The sequence below is a fragment of the Thalassophryne amazonica genome, chromosome 16, assembly GCF_902500255.1.
Source record: "Thalassophryne amazonica chromosome 16, fThaAma1.1, whole genome shotgun sequence".
In the NCBI taxonomy this organism is placed as follows: domain Eukaryota; kingdom Metazoa; phylum Chordata; class Actinopteri; order Batrachoidiformes; family Batrachoididae; genus Thalassophryne; species Thalassophryne amazonica.
Genome location: NC_047118.1, coordinates 84,782,311 through 84,809,707, shown reverse-complemented (window position 1 = coordinate 84,809,707; position 27,397 = coordinate 84,782,311). Strand labels below are relative to the sequence as shown.

Here is a 27,397-nt window from a genome sequence, read left to right as displayed (position 1 = left end):
CAAGACCAGGTTTTCCCCTAGAAACTTTGCCAATTATCTATGAAGCCCACCTCATTTTTTGGACACCACTCAGACAGCCAGCAATTCAAGGAGAACATGCGGCTAAACATGTCACTCCCGGTCCAATTGGGGAGGGGCCCAGAAAAAACTACAGAGTCCGACATTGTTTATGCAAAGTTACACACCGATTCAATATTAATTTTAGTGACCTCTGATTGGCGTAACCGGGTGTCATTACTGCCGACGTGAATTACAATCTTACCAAATTTACGCTTAGCCTTAGCCAGCAGTTTCAAATGTCCTTCAATGTCGCCTGCTCTGGCCCCCGGAAGACATCTGACTATGGTTGCTGGTGTCGCTAACTTGACATTTCTCAAAACAGAGTCGCCAATAACCAGAGTTTGTTCCTTTGCGGGTGTGTCGCTGAGTGGGGAAAAACGGTTAGAGATGTAAACGGGTTGGTGGTGTACAGGGGGCTTCTGTTTAGAACGCTTCCTCCTCACAGTCACCCAGCCGGCCTGCTTTCCCGGCTGCTCGGGATCTGCTGGGGGACAGCTAACGGCGGCTAAGCTACCTTGGTCCGCACCAACTACAGTGGCCTGGCTAGCTGTAGGATTGCTGTAGGATGCACTAAAACTGTAGGATGTAGGATGCACTAAAACCCTCATTATGACCTCTCCTGGACTGCCAACACGACTGTGAAGGTTAAAAAAACAAAAAAAACAAACAAGGCTCAACTGTGAATGACACATTGATTGCACATAGAGGGGAGGACAGCAAAATTACCTATAATGAAATGCTTAATACTCAAGAATCATAATAAACAGCCTTTTGTAATCCCACATCATGTTTAGTCCCAGTCTGTTCTGTGTAAGCCTGATCCTGACAGTTCTAACACCTCAGTCAAGATCAGCGGTCAAACTGTGTCTCACTTTGGGGAAAATTTCAAAATAACTGTCCTCTTCCAATTTTTTACATGCAAGTTGATCATAATGTACAGTAGTGTTCAGAATAATAGTAGTGCTATGTGACTAAAAAGATTAATCCAGGTTTTGAGTATATTTCTTATTGTTACATGGGAAACAAGGTACCAGTAGATTGAGTTGATTCTCACAAATCCAACAAGCCCAAGCATTCATGATCTGCACACTCTTAAGGCTATGAAATTGGGCTATTAGTAAAAAAAAAAAAAAGTAGAAAAGGGGGTGTTCACAATAATAGTAGTGTGGCATTCAGTCAGTGAGTTCATCAATTTTGTGGAACAAACAGGTGTGAATCAGGTGTCCCCTATTTAAGGATGAAGCCAGCACCTGTTGAACATGCTTTTCTCTTTGAAAGCCTGAGGAAAATGGGACGTTCAAGACATTATTCAGAAGAACAACGTAGTTTGATTAAAAAGTTGATTGGAGAGGGGAAAACTTATACACAGGTGCAAAAAATTATAGGCTGTTCATCTACAATGATCTCCAATCCTTTAAAATGGACAAAAAAACCAGACGCGTGGAAGAAAACGGAAAACAACCATCAAAATGGATAGAAGATGTTGTGATGTCATCTGTGTATGTGGTTTTTATTAGTTCGTCATCTGTGTATGTGTTTTCCAGCGGCTTGTCTGAGTCCTTATGTGTTCTGCATTTGTGTGGTCTCTGTGTGTATTCGGACACACACCATGAGCTGTCAGTTGTGTCTGTGGGTTTTGTCTCAGTCCTCCCTGTTCCTGTGTGCATATGTGCGGCTGTTGTGCATTAGATATTTGGTCTTTGTCTTAGCTGTCCCCTTTGTGGTTAATGTGTGTGTGTGTGTTGGCTTGTGTGCAATCATGTCTCGGTGTGTATGTGGGCGTGTTCTCTCACAGTCTGTCAGTCTTCTGTTGTCTGTGGATATATGGTGTAGGCCAGTCTTTGTCTCTCCCGGTTGTGAGTCTTTATAGCTTGTATTTAGTCTTTTGGTTATTCCTTTACTCCCTCCTTCCAAGGTTTGTGTGTCTGTCACATCCTTCACTGTTCTGCATTGTTGCGTGTGTGTTATGTCCCTCCTTCCCTTACCAAAAAGTAGTACATGCAAGTATGTTTCAAGTATACTTCCAGTTTACTTTTTATATACTTATCAGTACTATTTTTTGGTAAGGGTTGCTTCCGTATGTGTGCCTCTGCTTTATGGTATTTTGTTGTTCATGGTTCTTTCAGTTTTTTGGTCCAGGTGGATTATGTATTTTGTTTTACTCTATCTGTGGTTGTGGCATTTTTCTGTATCTTTAGTCAGCGTGTCAGGTTGTTAATTTCTAGTTTTGAGTTACTCACTGTTTATGGTTTTTATGCCGTTTCTGCTGCCATCTTCTGTTCAGTTCAAGTCATTACATGTCCGCTTTGATTTCTGCAGCTGTTCACTTGTCCCAGGTGTTATTAGTCAGTTAATTTAAACCTTCTCTGTTTGCTCCATCATCGGGAGTCCATTGCGTTTGTCTGGCCTTGTCCATGCAGAGTGGTATACAATCACTGATTTCTTGGTTGTGAGTTTTCTGTTTTTTTATGGTTGGTTTTTGTGAGTATTTATTTCCTTGGGTTTGTGAATGTTTATCCCCTTTTTGTGACATACCTTTTGCTGTTGGCCTTTTCCCTTACCCTGTCTTTGGAGTAGATTGTATTTTGTTGAAACCATCCCCACACCAGCGGTTTTTGGAGACCCTCTCCCAGAGTGGAGTTAAATCTGTTTTTGGTTGACTCTTATCTGCACAATTGCTCTTTTTGGAATCCCTCACCCTGTGTTGGGTTCGTCTGTATTTTGTTGTGACACTTAACTGTTCCTGAGTTAACTTAACTTGTAAATAAATTACTTACTTTTTGAATGCACCCTTGAGTCTCGGCTGTCTGCATATTGGGGATCTTCCTATATTGGCTCCTGGCTTTAAATCGTAACAGAATGGACTCCCCAAAACAGATCCTCGTAGGCAGCCTCCCTGATTTTGTTACGTTTAAAGCTGCATTCACACCGGGCGTGACGTGAGCGACAGCAGTGACAGGTTGCCATGCAATCCCTATGGAACGATGCGTTTTGGCGCCAAGTCACGCAGCGCGACACAATGGGCGTGAGTGAAGCGATGTGAGTAAAGCGATTTTGAGCGATTGGTGCGTTTGTGGCGCGATATCACGTCGCGTTGCCCTTCTCCCCAAGTTGAAAAATCAGAACTTTTTCATCTCTTCGCGCCGCGATGACCAATCAGGGACTGAATATGTAGTGACGTGGAGATGTCTGGAGTTTGACTGAAGATGTGAACATGTACTGTATCTGGTAGCAGCCTGTGAGTAGGACTTATGTCTCTTTTGTCCTTTATTTCACAATTATGACAGAGTTTTTGGAGCGAGCAGCAGCACCACAGCAGCGGGAGCGGAGTTTCTTTTTATTTTACATGAGCGCGCGAGCGAATCGTCCATGGAGATTATTTTACTTATTAACTACACAGATGTATAATAAAGCAAATGGTGACTGGTTTCTAAATACAATTATGACAGAGTTTTTTGGGAAAGAGCGCCGCAGCAAACAGCGGAGTTCCTTTCTTTCTTTTTTTTTTTTTACGTGCGTGCGTGAGCGAATCGTCTGTGGAGAATATTTTATTAATTAACTACACAGATGTATACTAAAACAAATGGTGACTGGTTTCTAAACACAATTCTGACAGAGTTTTTGGAGCGAGCAGCAGCCCTGCAACAGCGGGGAGCGGAGTTTTTTCTTTTTCCTTTTTTACGTGCGCGCGCGAGCGAATCATCTGTGGAGAATATTTTATTAATTAACTACACAGATGTATAATAAAACAAATGGTGACTGGTTTCTAAACACAATTGACAAATGACAGAGTTTTTTGGGGGGAAGAGCGAGCTGCAGCAAGCAGCGGAGTTTCTTTTTTTTTAATTGTTTACATGTGCGCGCGTGAACGGGACAGTTGCTCCTCAAACTGGGTCCCGTAGAGGCGGAAAGACCACTGAAAGCGGCCGTAATCCAGACGCAGTTCTTGAAGCAAATAATGATACTCCCTGTATTGGGAGGTTTCCACAACAACTCGCTCCGCGTGATCAAGGTCCGCCATGATGACTTGACGCCGAGCGGAATGGAAGCTCCTCCTATTTGATGACGCATTGGAGCGAATTTTCGCAGCGAAAGTCCACCCAAGCAGAGCGACACACCGCTCGAAGGAGGCGCGTCCGTCGCCACGCGACCCCCGCAAATTTGTAGCGTCTGATTGCACCCGGTGTGAACGTGGCATAAGACTTTTGGTGAGCAGTTTAGACTTTGTTTGAATTCTTTTTGCTTTTGTTCCAACCCCAAGAAAAGGAGTGCATTTTTTAATCAAGCTTGGGACCTACTGGACTTAAATACATGGGCATTTGATGTTTTCCCTGAACTGTTTTCTTTAGAAGGCTTGTTTGACCAGGATACAACTCCAGACTGGGCATCTGATCCTGTTGGTTATTACCATTCTCATGAGATTGATCATAGCAATTCAGACACAGAGGTTAATAGTAATACCCTTAAAGGCTCTCATTCCAGTTCAGACCTAGATGCCTTAACAATTCAGCCTTCTTCCTTAGCCACACCAACATCACTTTCTGATATAGCTGATCTGCACACCTTCATTAAATCCACACAGGATATCCTTTCTTCTGTTCAGAGTCTGGCTGAATCCAACACAGCACTGCGTTCTCTCTCAACCACTATCAATAAGCTATTAACAAAATTACAGTCACCAACAGTTTTGGATGATCAGGTCTCCAAAACAATTGCCCTCTCAGCTCTCAGACATTCTCTCAATTGTATGCACACTGCCTTAGTCCTTCCCCCAGACAGTCCTCAGCCTAGCTCACCTGTCTCTGGATCGCATTCCGGGGTTGATCTTCCGCCACCGCAGTCAGAGGGCCACCTGCTTCAGCAGCCACCAGAGGTCTCTGAACCTCCGCCTACCACTCCGGCCGATCCTCCCAGGTCCCCATCTTCGCCTGTGATCACCTGTGTATCTGGCAAGACCAGGAAGAAGACGAAAAAATGTCGGTCCAAGTCCAGCGGAGAGGGGCACCAGCAAGAAGCTGCAGATCTCCAGCCGTCACCTGTACCAGGGCTGGTCCAGGAGGAGACTTTTCGTCTCCCGACAAGACCTTCTCCGGGCTCTGGGGTGGGCCTGGGGCATCCCGATCTGTGTATTTCCTCTTGCAGCTCAGGGTGTGAGTTGGATGTGCCATTGGTGGAGGAGGTTGACCGCAGCTTTGCCCCTGAAGATGTCTTTGAGGGGTTTTCCGCCTTGGTCCCTGATGTTGTCACAGAAGAACCACCCATCTCTGCTCCTCCAAACGTCACCGAGGGGTCCATGGTACTGGTCCCTGATGGTGTTGACACGGAACTGGTCACTCCTACTGCAGACCACGTCTCCTTCACTCCAGCCTACTTCACCGGAGTGCCTTCTGGGGACTCCAGCAGGGGTGTGGGGGATATTAATCCCTATGCCTTGTCTTGTAGGCCAATGGAAGCGGAGGTGATTGTACCGACTCTAGACATCACCAAGAGGTCATCGATCCTGGTCTCTGGTGAAGCAATAAATGAGCCAGCCACCTCCAATCAAGTGTGCGTTGCCACGGGGCGATCTGTTCCTGCCTCTGAAGATGTCGGCACTGCCGAGGGGCTAGTCACCTCCACTGTGGAAGGTGTCTCCGGGGACCTGTCGGTCGACACAGTTGATGATGTCCACATGGCTCCTCCTGCAGCTTCCATTGATGACTTCATTAGGGAGTCAGCTGTTTCAGCTCTGGATGGAGAGATGAAGGAGCAGCCCGTCTACACCCCTGAATGTGTCACTGCGGAACAGTCCGCCTCCACCTTAGAGGACGTTAGCGTGGGACCGTCTGTCCCAGCCTCCGAAGACGTCACCGTGGGCCCGGACACCTCCATAACTGACAGTGACATAAGGGAGACGTCGACTCCCTCGACTGGGATCGTGATTGAGGAGCCTTCATTCCCCACTCCCAGGGACAATGGTGAAGCAGGGCTGGATGTCCCAGCTTCCACAGACATCGTGGGATCGGGGCTGAACGTCCCTATCCCAGACACGGTGGAGAACTTCGGTGGGCTATTCTGCTGACACTGTGGGGAACCCTGATATACAGCATGGTCGCACTTCTGCCTCCACCGTGGTCTTCAGCCAACCGAAGAGCCAGTCACCTTTTACGTTGTCCTCCTCCTGCCAGCCAAAGGGCCGGTCTTTCGTTCCGTCTCTGAACTCCCGCCGGTTGATGAAGCAGCCCCCCGTCACTCCTATGAACTTCAGCCGGCCGACAAGTCGGTCACCTTTCTCTTTGTCCTCCCCCTGCTGGCCACAGAGTCAGCCTTTTGCTCCGTCTGTGAACTTTGGCTGGTTGACAAACCAGTTCCCAGTTCTCCTTCCCCCAGGTTTTTCGGCCATGTACTTGGTCAGCAATCAGCCCCCGCTTTCAGCGGAAGTCGGACTTTTCAGCCAGCTGGTCATAATGTTCCGAGTAGTGGCATTCTCCCGGGTGGTCCTTTTTTTGTTTCACGGGTTGTCCTCCTGTAGGCCTTCCCTCGCCGCCCTCCCGGTGTTTGTTTTTCTGTGTATGGGTTTTTTTTGGAGGGTCTTCTTGTTTGGTGTTCCGTTTCTTGTTCCACATCCTTTGTTTTTGTGTGTTCCTCCGGTTGGCTTTCTGCGGGGTTTTGTTTAAGCTGTCGGTGCCAGCTTTTGGAGGAGGGGGTACTGTTGTGATGTCATCTGTGTATGTGGTTTTTATTAGTTTGTCATTTGTGTATGTGTTTTCCAGCGGCTTGGACACACCCCCTGAGCTGTCAGTTGTGTCTGTGGGTTTTGTCTCAGTCCTCCCTGTTCCTGTGTGCAAATGTGCGGGTGTTATGCATTAGATATTTGGTCTTGTCTTAGCTGTAACCTTTGTGGTTAATGTGTGTGTGTACGTGTTGGCTTGTGCGCAATCATGTCTCATTGGTGTGTATGTGGGCGTGTTCTCTCACAGTCTGTCACTCTTCTGTTGTCTGTGGATATATGGTGTAGGCCAGTCTTTGTCTCCCCCGGTTGTGAGTCTTTATAGCTTGTATTTAGTCTTTTGGTTATTCCCTTACTCTCTCCTTCCAAGGGTTGTGTGTCTGTCACGTCCTTCACCGTTCTGCGTTGTTGCGTGTGTGTTATGTCCCTCCTTGCTTCCGTATGTGTGCCTCTGCTTTATGGTATTTTGTTGTTCATGGTTCTTTCAGTTTTTAATGGTCCAGGTGGATTATGTACAACCCCTGGCAATAATTATGGAATCACCGGCCTCGGAGGATGTTCATTCAGTTGTTTAATTTTGTAGAAAAAAAGCAGATCACAGACATCAATCAATCAATCAACTTTTTTCTTGTATAGCGCCAAATCACAACAAACAGTTGCCCCAAGGCGCTCCACATTGCAAGGCAAGGCCATACAATAATTATGAAACACAGTCTACGTCTAAAGCAACATAACCAAGGGATGGTCCAGGGTCACCCGATCCAGCCCTAACTATAAGCCTTAGCGAAAAGGAAAGTTTTAAGCCTAATCTTAAAAGTAGAGAGGGTATCTGTCTCCCTGATCTGAATTGGGAGCTGGTTCCACAGGAGAGGAGCCTGAAAGCTGAAGGCTCTGCCTCCCATTCTACTCTTACAAACCCTAGGAACTACAAGTAAGCCTGCAGTCTGAGAGCGAAGCGCTCTAATGGGGTAATATGGCATGACATATTGACATGACACAAAACTAAAGTCATTTCAAATGGCAACTTTCTGGCTTTAAGAAACACTATAAGAAATCAGGAAAAATAATTGTGGCAGTCGGTAACGGTTACTTTTTTAGTCCAAGCAGAGGGAAAAAAATATGGACTCACTCAATTCTGAGGAATAAATTATGGAATCACCCTGTAAATTTTCATCCCCAAAACTAACACCTGCATCAGATCAGATCTGCTCGTTAGTCTGCATCTAAAAAGGAGTGATCACACCTTGGAGAGCTGTTGCACCAAGTGGACTGACATGAATCATGGCTCCAACACGAGAGCAGCAATCAGAGAAAGTTGGAGCCAGATTGATGAAGAGTACTGTTTGTCACTCATTAAGTCCATGCCTCAGAGACTGCAAGTCAGAGGTGGTGCAACAAAATACTAGTGTTGTGTTGGAGTGTTCTTTTGTTTTTCATGATTCCATAATTTTTTCCTCAGAATTGATTCCATATTTTTTTTCCTCTGCTTGGTCTAAAAAAGTAACCGTTACTGACTGCCACAATTTTTTTCCCTGATTTCTTATAGTGTTTCTTAAAGCCAGAAAGTTGCCATTTGAAATGACTTTAGTTTTGTGTCATGTCTGTGATCTGCTTTTCTACAAAATTAAACAACTGAATGAACATCCTCCGAGGCCGGTGATTCGATAATTTTTGCCAGGGGTTGTATTTTGTTTTACTTTTGTTTATCTGTGGTTGTGGCATTTTTCTGTATCTTTAGTCAGCGTGTCAGGTTGTTAATTTCTAGTTTTGAGTTACTCACTATTTATGGTTTTTATGCCGTTTCTGCTGCCATCTTCTGTTCAGTTCAAGTCATTACATGTCTGCTTTGATTTCTGCAGCTGTTCACTTGTCCCAGGTGTTAGTCATTAGTCGGTTAATTTAAACCTTCTCTGTTCGCTCCATCATCGGGAGTCCATTGCGTTTGTCTGGCCTTGTCCGTGCAGAGTGGTATGTAATCACTGATTTCTTGGTTGTGAGCTTTCTGGTTTTTTATGGTTAGTTTTTGTGAGTATTTATTTCCTTGGGTTTGTGAATGTTTATCCCCTTTTTGTGACACACCTTTTGCTGTTGGCCTTTTCCCTTACCCTGTCTTTGGAGTAGATTGTATTTTGTTGAAACCATCCCCACACCAGCGGTTTTTGGAATCCCTCACCCTGTGTTGGGTTAGTCTGTATTTTGTTGTGACACTTACCTGTTCCTGAGATAACTTAACTTGTAAATAAATTCCTTACTTTTTGAATGCACCCTTGAGTCTCGGCTGTCTGCATATTGGGGATCTTCCTATATCGGCTCCTGGCTGTAAATCATAACAGAAGAATAACCAGAATGGCAAAGGCTCACCCATTGATCAGCTCCAGGATGATCAAAGACAGTCTGGAGTTACCTGTAAGTGCTGTGACAGTTAGAAGACACCTGTGTGAAGCTAATTTATTTGCAAGAATCCCCCGCAAAGTCCCTCTGTTAAATAAAAGACGTGCAGAAGAGGTTACAATTTGCCAAAGAACACATCAACTGGCCTAAAGAGAAATGGAGGAATATTTTGTGGACTGATGAGAGTAAAATTGTTCTTTTTGGGTCCAAGAGACGACCCCCAAACTCTGAATTCAAGCCACAGTTCACATTGAAGACAGTGAAGCATGGTGGTGCAAGCATCATGATATGGGCATGTTTCTCCTACTATGGTGTTGGGCCTATATATCACATACCAGGCATCATGGATCAGTTTGAATATGTCAAAATACTTGAAGAGGTCATGTTGCCTTATGCTGAAGAGGGCATGCCCTTGAAATGGGTGTTTCAACAAGACAATGACCCCAAGCACACTAGTAAATGAGCCAAATCTTGGTTCCAAACCAACAAAATTAATGCCTCGCAGATGTGAAGAAATCATGAAAAACTGTGGTTATACAACTAAATACTAGTTTAGTGATTCACAGGATTGCTTAAAAAGCAGTTTGAACATAATAGTTTTGAGTTTGTAGCGTCAACAGCAGATGCTACTATTATTGTGAACACCCCCTTTTCTACTTTTTTTTCTTTTTTTACTAATAGCCCAATTTCGTAGCCTTAAGAGTGTGCATATCATGAATGCTTGGTCTTGTTGGATTTGTGAGAATCTACTGAATCTACTGGTACCTTGTTTCCCATGTAACAATAAGAAATATACTCAAAACCTGGATTAATCTTTTTAGTCACATAGCACTACTATTATTCTGAACACTAAAGTATGGGATGTTTGTGCAAAATTATGTTGGATAAGCTACTTTTGTCATTTTACAGGACACTGAATAGCACTAGGTTTACTGTGTCACTGACTGTTATGTTTAGAATTGTTCAACAAGGAATATGTTCAAATATATATTTAAAAATAATGAAATGACACGCACATCCGAATCTGTACTGGCGTGCAGGATCAAGTAAAGGAACAGCACAAAAACGAAAAAGAGATCCGCACAGCCAGTTAGCTCCCAAACAAGCTTTAATGAGCACCAAAGGTGACGTTTCGGGCCTCGCCCTTCATCAGACATGATGATTGTGCCAGGACGCACCTGTGAATAAACTAACATAGATTGACAACGTGTAAGAATGCAAAAAAAAAAAAAAAAAAAAAAAAAAAAAAAAACTACTTACACAAACATAATAATCAGGAAGAGTTCATACTTTATATGATGATCCACTTAGATCCATTAAAATATCTATTTCATTGAAAGAAAACAGATTTAAATACAATATTAATTCAAATAAATTTCATACACAAAGAAAGAAACAACTTTGATTTTTAAAGTGTCTATTTAAATTGGAAGGCCCATAAATTCGCTGCCAAATGGGCCAAAACTACCAACTGCAAATTTGTACCACTCTTCACCAATTCGAAGTAATTAAATAATTTAATAAATTCATATGTACGATTAAAAACAACTATACATATATTATATACTATTATATACATATATTATTTTACAGGTGCGTCCTGGCACAATCATGATGTCTGATGAAGGACGAGGCCCGAAACGTCACCTTTGGTGCTCATTAAAGCTTGTTTGGGAGCTAACTGGCTGTGCGGATCTCTTTTTCGTTTTTTGTGCTGTTCAAATATATATTTAAACCTGGGTTACTTTTCCCAAAGTAAATAAGTATTCAGTATTCTTCTTTGAACTCTAGTTCCTCATCTTTGGATCAAGTTTCATTTACTCGCTTTCTCTTTGCTTCCTTGATTTGTCGCCCTTTTTAGCTTCTTCATATGCCCTGTTGTTTTGTTTCATCCTCTCACAGTACAAACGGGTGCATTCGGCTGATCAGTTCCTTCTATGGCTATCCGCATATATGATATCACCATATCTAGTGTTAATATTTATTTTGTGTAAGATATATATATATATATATATATATATATATATATATATATATATATATATATATACACACATACACTCAACAAAATATAAACGCAACACTTTTGGTTTTGCTCCCATTTTGTATGAGATGAACTCAAAGATCTAAAACTTTTTCCACATACACAATATCACCATTTCCCTCAAATATTGTTCACAAACCAGTCTAAATCTGTGATAGTGAGCACTTCTCCTTTGCTGAGATAATCCATCCCACCTCACAGGTGTGCCATACCAAGATGCTGATTAGACACCATGATTAGTGCACAGGTGTGCCTTAGACTGTAATAATAAAAGGACACTCTGAAAGGTGCAGTTTTATCACACAGCACAATGCCACAGATGTTGCAAGATTTGAGGGAGCGTGCAATTGGCATGCTGACAGCAGGAATGTCAACCAGAGCTGTTGCTCGTGTATTGAATGTTCATGTCTCTACCATAAGCCGTCTCCAAAGGCGTTTCAGAGAATTTGGTAGTACATCCAACCAGCCTCACAACCGCAGACCACGTGTAACCACACCAGCCCAGGACCTCCACATCCAGCATGTTCACCTCCAAGATCGTCTGAGACCAGCCACTCGGACAGCTGCTGGAACAATCGGTTTCCATAACCAAAGAATTTCTGCACAAACTGTCAGAAACCGTCTCAGGGAAGCTCATCTGCATGCTCGTCGTCCTCATCGGGGTCTCGACCTGACTCCAGTTCGTTGTCGTAACCGACTTGAGTGGGCAAATGCTCACAATCGCTGGCGTTTGGCACGTTGGAGAGGTGTTCTCTTCACGGATGAATACCGGTTCACACTGTCCAGGGCAGAATGCAGACAGCGTGTGTGGCGTCATGTGGGTGAGTGGTTTTCTGATGTCAATGTTGTGGATCGAGTGGCCCATGGTGGCGGTGGGGTTATGGTATGGGCAGGCATCTGTTATGGATGAAGAACACAGGTGCATTTTATTGATGGCATTTTGAATGCACAGAGATACCGTGACGAGATCCTGAGGCCCATTGTTGTGCCATACATCCAAGAACATCACCTCATGTTGCAGCAGGATAATGCACGGCCCCATGTTGGAAGGATCTGTACACAATTCTTGGAAGCTGAAAATGTCCCAGTTATTGCATGGCCGGCATACTCACCGGACATGTCACCCATTGAGCATGTTTGGGATGCTCTGGACCAGCGTATACGACAGCGTGTACCAGTTCCTGCCAATATCCAGCAACTTCGCACAGCCATTGAAGAGGAGTGGACCAACATTCCACAGGCCACAGTTGACAACCTGATCAACTCTATGCGAAGGAGATGTGTTGCACTGCATGAGACAAATGGTGGTCACACCAGATACTGACTGGTTTCCCCCCAATAAAACAAAACTGCACCTTTCAGAGTGGCCTTTTGTGGACAGTCTAAGGCACACCTGTGCACTAATCATGGTGTCTAATCAGCATCTTGATATGGCACACCTGTGAGGTGGGATGGATTATCTCAGCAAAGGAGAAGTGCTCACTATCACAGATTTAGACTGGTTTGTGAACAATATTTGAGGGAAATGGTGATATTGTGTATGTGGAAAAAGTTTTAGATCTTTGAGTTCATCTCCAAAATGGGAGCAAAACCAAAAGTGTTGCATATATATATATATATATATATATATATATATATATATATATATATATATATATATATATATATATATATATACGAGGTCTCTTAGATAATAAACTGACCCTTTTTTTTTTAACTATATGGATTTGAATGACATGCAATTACACCAATCATGCTTGAACCCTCGTGCGCATGCGTGAGTTTTTTCACGCGTCGGTGACGTCATTTCCCTGTGGGCAGGCCTTGAGTGAGATGTGGTCCCGCCCTCTCGGCTGAATTCCTTTGTTTCACACGCTGCTCGAGACGGCGCGCGTTGCTTTATCAAAATTTTTTCTGGACCTGTGAGGAATATCCGAGTGGACACTATTCGAGAAATTAAGCTGGTTTTCTGTGAAAAGTTTAACGGCTGTTGAGAGATTATGGGGTGTTTCTGTCGGTGTAAGGACTTCAAACGGAGCGGGACGTCCTGCAGCGCTTCCAGGCGCTGTCGTCGGCCTGTTTCGAGCTGAAAACATCCTAATTTAAGGCTTAATTCACCCAGGACATCGTGAGAGAACAGAGAAGATTCAGAAGAGGCCGGCATGAGGAATTTATGCGGACATTCCACTGTTTAAGGACATTTTTTTAATGAAAGACGTACGCGCAAATTCGCCGAGTCGTTTCCGTGACGACTCGGCAAATCTGTGTGCGCCGCGACAGGAAAAACACCTCCGTGTTGAAAACCATTTGTAGAATTCAGGCGGCTTTTAATGGCTTTCAACAAGTGAGTAACTAAGAAATTGTTTAACAGCTTGGGCATGTTCCAACTTGCCCATTAAGATTTCCAACGGAGGTGTTTTTCCTGCCGCGACCCCCCGCGGTCGGGTCCAGCCCGACATGCGACTCTGCCCGCACGTTCTTTCATTACAAAATGACCGTTAACAATGGAATGTCCGAATAAACTCCTCATGCTGACTTCTTCTGAAAGTTCTCTGTTCTCTGACGACTTACTGCGTCAACAGAGCCTGAAATGTGGAAGTTTTCAACTTGAAACGGCGAGACGCTGCCGCCTCGAAGCGCAGATCGCCGTCAGGCGCCGTGGACCGTCCTTAAAGCGACACTACCAGACCAAAATCTCTCATCAGCCGTTAAAATTTTTACCGAAAACCAGCTGAATTTATTGAATGGTGTCCACTCAGTTGTGCCTTACAGTTTTGAAAAATTTTTTATCAAACAAAGCAACAGTCTCTGAGCCATTCCTAAACAATGAAAAAAATCGACGAGCGGGTGGACGACTCCTCACTCAAAGACTGCCCACAGGCGAATGACGTAACCGACAGGCGTGAAAAAACTCTTGCATGCCCACGAGGGTTCAAGCATGTCTGATGTAATCACACGTGATTCAAATCCATATGGTTTTTGAAAAAAATAATAAGGTCGGATACTTTTCTAATAGACCTCGTATATATATGTATATACACTCAACAAAAATATAAACGCAACATTTTTGGTTTTGCTCCCATTTTGTATGAGATGAACTCAAAGATCTAAAACTTTTTCCACATACACAATATCACCATTTCCCTCAAATATTGTTCACAAACCAGTCTAAATCTGTGATAGTGAGCACTTCTCCTTTGCTGAGATAATCCATCCCACCTCACAGGTGTGCCACACCAAGATGCTGATTAGACACCATGATTAGTGCACAGGTGTGCCTTAGACTGTCCACAATAAAAGGCCACTCTGAAAGGTGCAGTTTTGTTTCATGGGGGGGGATACCAGTCAGTATCTGGTGTGACCACCATTTGCCTCATGCAGTGCAACACATCTCCTTTGCATCATCCGTGAAGAGAACACCTCTCCAACGTGCCAAACGCCAGCGAATGTGAGCATTTGCCCACTCAAGTCGGTTACGGTGACGAACTGGAGTCAGGTCGAGACCCCAATGAAGACGACGTGCATGCAGATCAGCTTCCCTGAGACGGTTTCTGACAGTTTGTGCAGAAATTCTTTGGTTATGCAAACCGATTGTTCCAGCAGCTGTCCGAGTGGCTGGTCTCAGACGATCTTGGAGGTGAACATGCTGGATGTGGAGGTCCTGGGTTGGTGTGGTTACACGTGGTCTGCGGTTGTGAGGCTGGTTGGATGTACTGCAAAATTCTCTGAAACGCCTTTGGAGACGGCTTATGGTAGAGAAATGAACATTCAATACACGAGCAACAGCTCTGGTTGACATTCCTGCTGTCAGCATGCCAATTGCACGCTCCCTCAAATCTTGTGACATCTGTGGCATTGTGCTGTGTGATAAAACTGCATCTTTCAGAGTGGCCTTTTATTGTGGACAGTCTAAGGCACACCTGTGCACTAATCATGGTGTCTAATCAGCATCTTGGTGTGGCACACCTGTGAGGTGGGATGGATTATCTCAGCAAAGGAGAAGTGCTCACTATCACAGATTTAGACTGGTTTGTGAACAATATTTGAGGGAAATGGTGATATTGTGTATGTGGAAAAAGTTTTAGATCTTTGAGTTCATCTCATACAAAATGGGAGCAAAACCAAAAGTGTTGCGTTTATATTTTTGTTGAGTATCTTTTTTTTATAGGTGACAGTCTAGTGATTAAGTGTTGGGCTTGAGACCAAAGGCTCCTTGGTTCAAATTAAAGCCTGACCGGAAAATCACTAAAGGCCCATATACGAGGTCTGTTAGAAAAGTATCCGACCTTTTTATTTATTTCAAAAACGTGATTTATTTTTCACGCCTGTCGATCGCGTAATTTGCTTGTAAGCAGCCTTTGTGTGAAGATGGGTGGAGTCTCTTGTCGTTTTTTCTTTGCAAGGAAATGGCGGAATGACTGGAGCAGCGCGACTGCATCAAATTTTGTTAGAAACTGGGCGACAGCCAGGTGGAAACCATTCGGATTATTCAGACGGCTTTCGGTGACGATCCTCTGGGCATCACACAGATTAAGGAGCGGTACAACCGGTTTAAAGATGTCCGCACAATGGTGGAGAGCGCGATTGCGGAAGAGGTGGACATCAGCAGTTTTTCGGCACATTCCACTGTGAAAGAAGATTTTGCCATGAAAAGAGCGGCGGCGAAATTCATCGGCACGAAGCTGATGGTGCAGCAACAGCGCCTCCATGATGAAGCCTCACAGGACATGCCCTGACATGCCCAGCTCATCCACAATTTCTCGGATAGTCACAGGACTGAAAAGCCACCGAAAGCTGTCTGAATCTTCCGAATGGTGGAAGAGCTGGGCATGTCACAACATGTCCTGTGAGGCTTCAACATGGAGGCGCTTTTGCTGCGCCATCAGCTTCGTGCCGATGAATTTCGCCACCACTCTTTTCATGGCAAAATCTTCTTTCACAGTGGAATGTGCCGAAAAAAGTGCTGATGTCACCTCTTCCACAATTTCTCGGATAATCACACGATGGTCCCGCATCACCACAGTGTTCACTTTGGAAATGATCTGGTCATTTCAGCATGTTGATGCCGCCCGGAGCACGGCGCGCCCTCCACCGTTGTGCAAACGTCTTTAAACCGGTTGTACTGCTCCTTAATCTGTGTGATGCCCAGAGGATCGTCACCGAAAGCCGTCTGAATAATCCGAATGGTTTCCACGAAGGTTCAAGGTTGGCTCATGCAAGCATACGTGATTCAAATTCATCAGGTTTTTGAAAAAAATAAAAAGGTCGGATACTTTTCTAACAGACCTCGTACACACACACACACACAAACATATATATAAATATATATATATATACACACACACAGAGATTTGCTAAAGAAGAATGAGCTGGGATTCCTCAGGAGACATGACCAAGGTAGCTTAGCCGCCGTTAGTTCCCCCCTGGCAGATCCCGAGCAGTCGGGAAAGCAGGCTGACTGGGTGACTGTGAGGAGGAAGCGTAGCCCTAAACAGAAGCCCCGTGTACACCGTCAACCCGTTCACATCTCTAACCGTTTTTCCCCACTCGACGATACACCCGCCGAGGATCAAACTCTGGTTATTGGCGACTCTGTTTTGAGAAATGTGAAGTTAGCGACACCAGCAACCATAGTCAATTGTCTTCCGGGGGCCAGAGCAGGCGACATTGAAGGAAATTTGAAATTGCTGGCTAAGGCTAAGCGTAAATTTGGTAAGATTGTAATTCACGTCGGCAGTAATGACACTCGGTTACGCCAATCGGAGGTCACTAAAATTAACATTAAATCGGTGTGTAACTTTGCAAAAACAATGTCGGACTCTGTTGTTTTCTCTGGGCCCCTCCCCAATCGGACCGGGAGTGACATGTTTAGCCGCATGTTCTCCTTGAATTGCTGGCTGTCTGAGTGGTGTCCAAAAAATGAGGTGGGCTTCATAGATAATTGGCAAAGCTTCTGGGGAAAACCTGGTCTTGTTAGGAGAGACGGCATCCATCCCACTTTGGATGGAGCAGCTCTCATTTCTAGAAATCTGGCCAATTTCTTGGATCCTCCAAACTGTGACTGTCCAGGGTTGGGACTAGAGGCAGAGTTGTGGTCTTACACACCTCCTGCAGCTTCTCTCACCCTGCCATCCCCTCATTACCCCATCCCCGTAGAGACGGTGCCTGCTCCCAGACCACCAATAACCAGCAAAAATCTATTTAATCATAAAAATTCAAAAAGAAAAAATAATATAGCACCTTCAATTGCACCACAGACTAAAACAGTTAAATGTGGTCTATTAAACATTAGGTCTCTCTCTTCTAAGTCCCTGTTGGTAAATGATATAATAATGATCAACATATTGATTTATTCTGCCTAACAGAAACCTGGTTACAGCAGGATGAATATGTTAGTTTAAATGAGGTCAACACCCCCGAGTCACACTAACTGTCAGAATGCTCGTAGCACGGGCCGGGGCAGAGGATTAGCAGCAATCTTCCATTCCAGCTTATTAATTAATCAAAAACCCAGACAGAGCTTTAATTCATTTGAAAGTTTGTCTCTTAGTCTTGTCCATCCAAATTGGAAGTCCCAAAAAAACAGTTTTATTTGTTATTATCTATCGTCCACCTGGTCGTTACTGTGAGTTTCTCTGTGAATTTTCAGACCTTTTGTCTGACTTAGTGCTTAGCTCAGATAAGATAATTATAGTGGGCGATTTTAACATCCACACAGATGCTGAGAATGACAGCCTCAACACTGCATTTAATCTATTATTTGACTCTACTGGCTTTGCTCAAAAAGTAAATGAGTCCACCCACCACTTTAATCATATCTTAGATCTTGTTCTGACTTATGGTATGGAAATAGAAGACTTAACAGTATTCCCTGAAAACTCCCTTCTGTCTGATCATTTCTTAATAACATTTACATTTACTCTGATGGACTACCCACCAGTGGGGAATAAGTTTCATTACACTAGAAGTCTTTCAGAAAGCGCTGTAACTAGGTTTAAGGATATGATTCCTTCTTTATGTTCTCTAATGCCATATACCAACACAGTGCAGAGTAGCTACCTAAACTCTGTAAGGGAGATAGAGTATCTCGTCGATAGTTTTTACATCCTCATTGAAGACAACTTTGGATGCTGTAGCTCCTCTGAAAAGAGAGCTTTAATCAGAAGTGTCTGACTCCGTGGTATAACTCACAAACTCGTTAGCTTAAAGCAGATAACCCGTAAGTTGGAGAGGAAATGGCGTCTCACTAATTTAGAAGATCTTCACTTAGCCTGGAAAAAGAGTCTGTTGCTCTATAAAAAAGCCCTCCGTAAAGCTAGGACATCTTTCTACTCATCACTAATGAAGAAAATAAGAACAACCCCCAGGTTTCTTTTCAGCACTGTAGCCAGGCTGACAGAGTCAGAGCTCTATTGAGCTGAGGTATTCCATTAACTTTAACTAGTAATGACTTCAATGACTTTCTTGCTAACAAAATTTTAACCATTAGAGAAAAATACTCATAACCATCCCAAAGACGTATCGTTATCTTGGCTGCTCTCAGTGATGCCGGTATTGGTTAGACTCTTTCCTCTCCGATTGTTCTGTCTGAGTTTATTTTCATTAGTTACTTCATCCAAACCATCAACATGTTATTAGACCCCATTCCTGCCAGGCTGCTCAAGGAAGCCCTACCATTATTTAATGCTTTGATCTTAAATATGATCAATCTATCTTTGTTAGTTGGCTATGTACCACAGGCTTTTAAGGTGGCAGTAATTAAACCATTACTTAAAAAGCCATCACTTGACCCAGCTATCTTAGCTAATTATAGGCCAATCTCCAACCTTCCTTTTCTCTCAAAAATTCTTGAAAGGGTAGTTGTAAAACAGCTAACTGATCATCTGCAGAGGAATGGTCTATTTGAAGAGTTTCAGTCAGGTTTTAGAATTCATCATAGTACAGAAACAGCATTAGTGAAGGTTACAAATGATCTTCTTATGGCCTCGGACAGTGGACTCATCTCTGTACTTATTCTGTTAGACCTCAGTGCTGCTTTTGATACTGTTGATCATAAAATTTTACTACAGAGATTAGAGCATGCCATAGGTATTAAAGGCACTGCGCTGCGGTGGTTTGAATCATATTTGTCTAATAGATTACAGTTTGTTCATGTAAATGGGGAATCTTCTTCACAGCCTAAAGTTAATTATGGAGTTCCACAAGGTTCTGTGCTAGGACCAATTTATTCACTTTATACATGCTTCCCTTAGGCAGTATTATTAGACGGTATTGCTTAAATTTTCATTGTTACGCAGATGATACCCAGCTTTATCTATCCATGAAGCCAGAGGACACACACCAATTAGCTAAACTGCAGGATTATCTTACAGACATAAAGACATGGATGACCTCTACTTTCCTGCTTTTAAACTCAGATAAAACTGAAGTTATTGTACTTGGCCCCACAAATCTTAGAAACATGGTGTCTAACCAGATCCTTACTCTGGATGGCATTACCCTGACCTCTAGTAATACTGTGAGAAATCTTGGAGTCATTTTTGATCAGGATATGTCATTCAAAGCGCATATTAAACAAATATGTAGGACTGCTTTTTTGCATTTATGCAATATCTCTAAAATCAGAAAGGTCTTGTCTCAGAGTGATGCTGAAAAACTAATTCATGCATTTATTTCCTCTAGGCTGGACTATTGTAATTCATTATTATCAGGTTGTCCTAAAAGTTCCCTAAAAAGCCTTCAGTTAATTCAAATGCTGCAGCTAGAGTACTGACGGGGACTAGGCAGGAGAGAGCATATCTCACCCATATTGGCCTCTCTTCATTGGCTTCCTGTTAATTCTAGAATAGAATTTAAAATTCTTCTTCTACTTATAAGGTTTTGAATAATCAGGTCCCTTCTTATCTTAGGGACCTCGTAGTACCATATCACCCCATTAGAGCGCTTCGCTCTCAGACTGCAGGCTTACTTGTGGTTCCTAGGGTTTGTAAGAGTAGAATGGGAGGCAGAGCCTTCAGCTTTCAGGCTCCTCTCCTGTGGAACCAGCTCCCAATTCAGATCAGGGAGACAGACACCCTCTCTACTTTTAAGATTAGGCTTAAAACTTTCCTTTTTGCTAAAGCTTATAGTTAGGGCTGGATCAGGTGACCCTGAACCATCCCTTACTTATGCTGCTATAGACGTAGACTGCTGGGGGGTTCCCATGATGCACTGTTTTCTTTCTCTTTTTGCTCTGTATGCACACTCGCATTTAATCATTAGTGATCGATCTCTGCTCCCCTCCATAGCATGTCTTTTTCACGGTTTTTTCCCTCAGCCCCAACCAGTCCCAGCAGAAGACTGCCCCTCCCTGAGCCTGGTTCTGCTGGAGGTTTCTTCCTGTTAAAAGGGAGTTTTTCCTTCCCACTGTAGCCAAGTGCTTGCTCACAGGGGGTCGTTTTGACCGTTGGGGTTTACATAATTGTTGTATGGCCTTGCCTTACAATATAAAGCGCCTTGGGGCAACTGTTTGTTGTGATTTGGCGCTATATAAAAAAAAAATGGATTGATTGATTGATGTCTAAGACTTGTTGAAAACTATAAGAAATGACTGCAGGCTGTTATGGACACACAGTTGACTTTCAGCAGCAGTGAGGCCAATAATTTGGACCCTGTGAAATAATTTTGTTTCTGTGTACAAATTAAAATAAAGTAAGCATCCAAATTAAAACTTGGATGTTTAGAAATATACAACCCCAATTCCAATGAAGTTGGGACGTTGTGTAAAATGTAAATAAAAACAGAATACAATGATTTGAAAATCCTCTTCAACCTATATTCAACTGAATACACCACAAAGACAAGATATTTAATGTTCAAACTGATAAACGTTAGTTTTTGTGCAAATATTTGCTCATTTTGAAATGGATGCCTGCAACACGTGTCAAAAAGCTGGGACCAGTGGTATGTTTACCCACTGTGTTACATCACCTTTCCTTCTAACAACACTCAATAAGCGTTTGTGAACTGAGAACACTAATTGTTGAAGCTTTGTAGGTGGAATTCTTTCCCATTCTTGCCTTGATGTACGACTTCAGTTGGTCAACAGTCCGGGGTCTCGTTGTCGATTTTGCGCTTCATAATGCGCCACACATTTTCAATGGTGCAACAGTTGCACACACCCCCATACATCACAGATGCTGGCTTTTGAACTTTGCGTGGTAATATCTGGATGGTCTTTTTCTCTTTTTTGTCTGGAGGACACAACGTCCATGATTTCCAAAAACAAATGTGGGACTCATCAGACCACAGCACACTTTTCACTTTGTGTCTGTCCCTTTCAAATGAGCTCGGGCCCAGAGAAGGCGGCGGCAATTTCGGATGTTGATGTATGGTTTTCACTTTGCATGGTAGAGTTTTAACTTGCACTTGTAGCGACGAACTGTGTTAACTGACAATGCTTTTCTGAAGTGTTCCTGAGTCCACGCGGTAAGATCCTTTACACAATGATGTTGGTTTATAATACAGTGCCGCCTGAGGGATTGAAGGTCATGGGCATTCAATATTGGAGAGATTTAATTAATTTAGTACAACATTTGTACTTTGAAATGGACCAATGGTCTTAATTTCACTGTACGCAGAGTTTGCGATGTCATTAAAGGCTTTGTGATTCTGAATCGAATGCTGTTTGACTCTGTGTGTGTGTGTGTACTACAGTAAGTGTAGTCTGTGGAAAAACACGGTCACCTGACTGCAGCAAAGTCAGTCAAGAAAGTGAAACAGCAACTTTAGAATTACAGTAAAAAATTCTAATTCCAATGAAGCGGGAAAAATATACATTTGCCCACATTTTCATTTGGTTTTACAGATAAATTCGGTTATTTTCCAGATTTCCCTTCAATATTATCTTCAATAAAGCTGTGGCACAAAACATATAGCAGCCTTAAATTTACAATTAAAAAATATTCAATTGTGACCATAAATGACTGTAAAAGTTTGTAACCGTTTGCTGTATATGAAAATGAAATGCAACAATTAGAGTCTGTAACATCTAAGCTTCAGTTAATAATTCATTAAAGGACCATCCCACACAGCTCCACAAATATTTGCACATTGACCCTGTTTCCTATTCCTATTGGGTGTCGGTCACAGCGTATCAGAGCTGAAAGTCCACAGTGAGCGAGCTGGTAGTGCGGCTGCTCAGTCATGTGGTTAACAGACACACACGGGACTCCAGAGTCACCCATGACCCCGACATGTTTCTGCCATTTCAATGAAATCAAATGTTATGAAATAATAAGAAACTAGTGCCTGTGGGGATCCACGGGCTCTAGACTGGGTAATGTTTATAAAATAGGTAGCTGACATTTTTCAAGGGTGATAATAAATTATGCAAAGTTTCTATAATGAGTTGGAATGGTGTGTGAGTCCAGAACGTTTTCAGAACCTTAGACCTCAGAACTCAACACTTTTATTTCCTGTTAATTAGGTAATTACATATTATTTTATTTTATTATTACTTTTGTCCAGAATATTTTTAGAACCTTAGACCTCAACAGTTTTTAGAGGAAGAATTCAACCCTTTTATCTATATTATAATAGCCAAGTGGCCTCTGTGTGCGTACATATGAATAACTTATAAACTGTGGAGAGCCGTTTGGTTGGTTTTGTATTTTGGGTCAAGGATAAATGCTGTTAAAACAGAACATTACTAGAACTCATATTTTTGGAGAAACAACGGATATTAGCCAAAAACACTGAACAATAGACATTGATTACATTCTGGATACGCATGCTATTCCAGCAGGGGGTGATAAGTTATCTATATATGAGTGTGTGCGTGTGTGTGCTTTTACTTTTGCTTGGGACATGCCCAGCTCTCCACAATTTCTCTTATACTCACCTCGACTGGTAAGCCACTGAAAGCCGAGATAGACATGTCCCAGCTTGTCCTCTGACACTCCAAAACGGAGGTTGTTCTTTGTCTCGCTCCATCAGCGAATCCGTCGTGACGTGCGAAGCCTCCGCGCGGCTTTTCCATGACAAAATCTCTTGTTAAAAGTGAAATCTGCCGGAAAATGGCTGATGTCCAGCTCTTGTGATAACCAGAGAAATGGCACACAACGGTCCCGGCTCCACACAGCGATCCGTTTAGAAATGAAATGTTCGTTTCAGCCTGTTGATTGCGGCGCCGTGCGCCATTGTGGGCCGTCCTTAAAGCGGTAGTAACACTCCTTAATCTCTGTGAAGCCCATAAATTTTCACCGAAAGCCATGTGAATTTTCCGAATGGTTTCCAGCTGCCTGTCTCTAACAGTTTCTGAAAAAATTCTGATGGAACAAAGCCCCAAATCATTCCGCCATTTCCTCGCAATGATGAAACGACGAGAGGGGTGGACCAGTGCTCACTCAAGCCTGCCCACAGGCGAATGATGCAAACCGACAGGCGTGAAAAAACTCATGCATGCGCACGGAAGGTTCAAGCTTGGCTGACGTAAAACATATTAATCAAATCCATATATTTTTTGCATAAAATAAAAAGGTCAGATTCTTTTCTCACAGACCTCGTAGTGTTCAGGAATAATAGTAGTGCTATGTGACTAAAAAGATTAATCCAGTTTTGAGTATATTTCTTATTGTTACATGGGACACAAGGTAGCAGTGAGATTCAGTAGATTCTCACAAATCCAACAAGACCAAGCATTCATGATATTCACACTCTTAAGGCTATGAAATTGGGCTATAGTAAAAAAAAAAAAGTAGAAAAGGGGGTGTTCACAATAATAGTAGCATCTGCTGTTGACGCTACAAACTCAAAACTATTATGTTCAAACTGCTTTTTTAGCAATCCTGTGAATCACTAAACTAGTATTTAGTTGTATAACCACAGTTTTTCATAATTTCTTCACATCTGCGAGGCATTAATTTTGTTGGTTTGGAACCAAGATTTTGCTCATTTACTAGTGTGCTTGGGGTCATTGTCTTGTTGAAACACCCATTTCAAGGGCATGTCCTCTTCAGCATAACGCAACATGACCTCTTCAAGTATTATGACATATTCAAACTGATCCATGATACCTGGTATGTGATATATAGGCCCAACACCATAGTAGGAGAAACATTCCCATATCATGATGCTTGCACCACCATGCTTCACTGTCTTCACTGTGAACTGTGGCTTGAATTCAGAGTTTGGGGGTCGTCTCACAAACTGTCTGCGGCCCTTGGACCCAAAAAGAACAATTTTACTCTCATCAGGTCCACAAAATATTCCTCCATTTGTCTTTAGGCCAGTTGATGTGTTCTTTGGCAAATTGTAACCTCTTCTGCACGTCTTTTATTTAACAGAGGGACTTTGCGGGGGATTCTTGCAAATAAATTAGCTTCACACAGGCGTCTTCTAACTGTCACAGCACTTACAGGTAACTCCAGACTGTCTTGATCATCCTGGAGCTGATCAATGGGTGAGCCTTTGCCATTCTGGTTATTCTTCTATCCATTTTGATGGTGTTTTCCGTTTCTTCCACGCGTCTGTGTTTTTTTTTTTTTTTTTTTTCTCTCCATTTTAAAGCATTGGAGATCATGTAGATGAACAGCCTATAATTTTTTGCACCTGCGTATAAGTTTCCCCTCTCCAATCAACTTTTTAATCAAACTACGCTGTTCTTCTGAACAATGTCTTGAACGTCCCATTTTCCTCAGGCTTTCAAAGAGAAAAGCATGTTCAACAGGTGCTGGCTTCATCCTTAAATAGGGGACACCTGATTCACACCTGTTTGTTCCACAAAACTGACGAACTCACTGACTGAATGCCACACTACTATTATTGTGAACACCCTCTTTTCTACTTTTTTTTTTACTAATAGCCCAATTTTATAGCCTTAAGAGTGTGCATATCATGGATGCTTGGTCTTGTTGGATTTGTGAGAATCTACTGAATCTACTGGTACAGTCACTTGCCCAGTTCCAGATCACTGCTGTAGTTTTTTGCGCCACCGTTCTTATAATCAGCACGAATAAGCTAATACTTGGTACCAATGGAAAGACATGTTTTGTCTACAAACGACCACAAGCTCGACCAGATCCAGCCATCCTTGTGATCAGAAGAGGAATCAAACATCCTGGTGTCTGCGGTGTGCGCGCTTTTTCTGACTCACTCATTCCTGCAAGTTTTAAAGTAACGAGCAGTGTTTTTGGTTCTAGAGTGGGAAAATACTTACTTGGGTAGAAAATGTCAGTGTGTTATGTCTTGCTGTTTAATTGCTGCGCGCATTTATCTCCGACGCGAAAATGTGCCGGTTGTGGATCACTGAAGCAGCAGCCTCGTGTCTGTAGTTGTGAGCCTTGTGGACTTTGGGGGTCATCTCAACATCACGAATGGACATGAATGTGGGGGCTTTACTTTTTAATTCGGGAGAAAATCTCACCTCCACACTTCATTTTTTGCTCGTAAAAATGTATAACATCGCTTTCGAAACGAAGTAAATTCTCATTTAATAAGTATAATTTATATCAGTAGTGTTCAAAACACATTCTCGGGCACAGTGTGTATCATTCTGCATTAGAAGGGCTCCAGCCAGATGCCAGGAATGAACCAAAGTGAGGCAGAGTGTCGTGATGCAGAACCGGCAAAAGTGATACATTTCTGGCGAATGTTTGCGCCACACATAATGTGGCTTCACACTTTAAGTAGAAGCGCTACTCCACCCAGAGTTTTTCAGCTAAATAACATCCAAATCCCAATACAACAATACACAATAAAGGACATTCAGTTGCATTATGGCTCCGTATAGCGGGACTTTAAAAAAGGTGATCCGGAACTCGGCAACCGTCTGTACCTTGTTTCCCATGTAACAAGAAATATACTCAAAACCTGGATTAATCTTTTTAGTCACATAGCACTACTATTATTCTGAACACCTTTCTGCCAAAAAGGTTACGCAGAAGTCAACAGGAATTACAATTTGATGTGATCTTGTGGGAAACTCGTCCGGAGTAAAATGTTAAATCAGGACAAACTGAAGAGAAATCAAAGGTCCTGATTGATGTTTTCGGCAGCTTCCTCACCTTTGTATCGTTTATGTCGATGACGTCACAGTCGTTGTCAACGGCGTCGGGACGTCCACGACACAAACAGCACGCGGGGACATGGTTGGCATAGCAACCGCCGTCTGCTCCGCTTTGCGGGCGCGCGCCGCTCCTGCGGAAGGAGCCGGTGATGCGGACGGTCGCGCGGCTGAAGCGCGCGGCTCAGTCCGCCTCGGGTCTTCATTCAGCGGATTCCACGTGGTCCTCCAGGTCGGCGGGGGGACCTCCAGGTTCCGGTGTACCAGAAGAGCCACCACACGAGGCTGAGGAAGACGATAATGGCGCCGGCCGTAGATGAGAAAGTCGTAGAAGAAGACGTCAGCGAAGACTCCGAGGAGGAGAAGAAGAAGTCCCAAAACATCAAAGACCACCGCCACCAGAAGGAGCAGACGCAGCGACCGAGAAGACCAGGCTCCATGTCCACGCGTGGACACGTCTCAGTGGGTACAAAGCGTGTGCGTGCACGTTCTCTGCACCACAGCGGCAGGGGCGTGGTTCCAAGGTGAGAGGGGCGGAGCTATCACCTGTACACCTGAATGGTACCTGAACTCTGAGAGTGGACAGAGACAGTAAAAGACATACAGTGTCCACACTGCAGGACAGACAGGAGACAATGTCCACACAAAACAGACAGTGTCCACACAAACAGACAGTGTCCACTCTCTATACTACAATCAATCAATCAATCAATTTTTTTATATAGCGCCAAATCACAACAAACAGTTGCCCCAAGGCGCTTTATATTGTAAGGTAAGGCCATACAATAATTATGTAAAACCCCAACGGTCAAAACGACCCCCTGTGAGCAAGCACTTGGCTACAGTGGGAAGGAAAAACTCCCTTTTAACAGGAAGAAACCTCCAGCAGAACCAGGCTCAGGGAGGGGCAGTCTTCTGCTGGGACTGGTTGGGGCTGAGGGAGAGAACCAGGAAAAAGACATGCTGTGGAGGGAGCAGAGATCGATCACTAATGATTAAATGCAGAGTGGTGCATACAGAGCAAAAAGAGAAAGAAACACTCAGTGCATCATGGGAACCCCCCAGCAGTCTAAGTCTATAGCAGCATAACTAAGGGATGGTTCAGGGTCACCTGATCCAGCCCTAACTATAAGCTTTAGCAAAAAGGAAA

General features: G+C 43.3%; 1 long non-coding RNA gene across 1 annotated transcript in view; it reads right to left on the bottom strand.

Moving 5' to 3' along the window:
- LOC117527833 overlaps positions 1-26,356 on the bottom strand; it is a 50,101-nt gene extending 23,745 nt beyond the window's left edge. The window contains exon 1 of the long non-coding RNA XR_004565614.1: positions 26,249-26,356. This is a non-coding gene — a long non-coding RNA (uncharacterized LOC117527833). The remainder of the gene's footprint in view (positions 1-26,248) is intronic.
- Between the last annotated feature and the right edge of the window lie 1,041 nt (positions 26,357-27,397).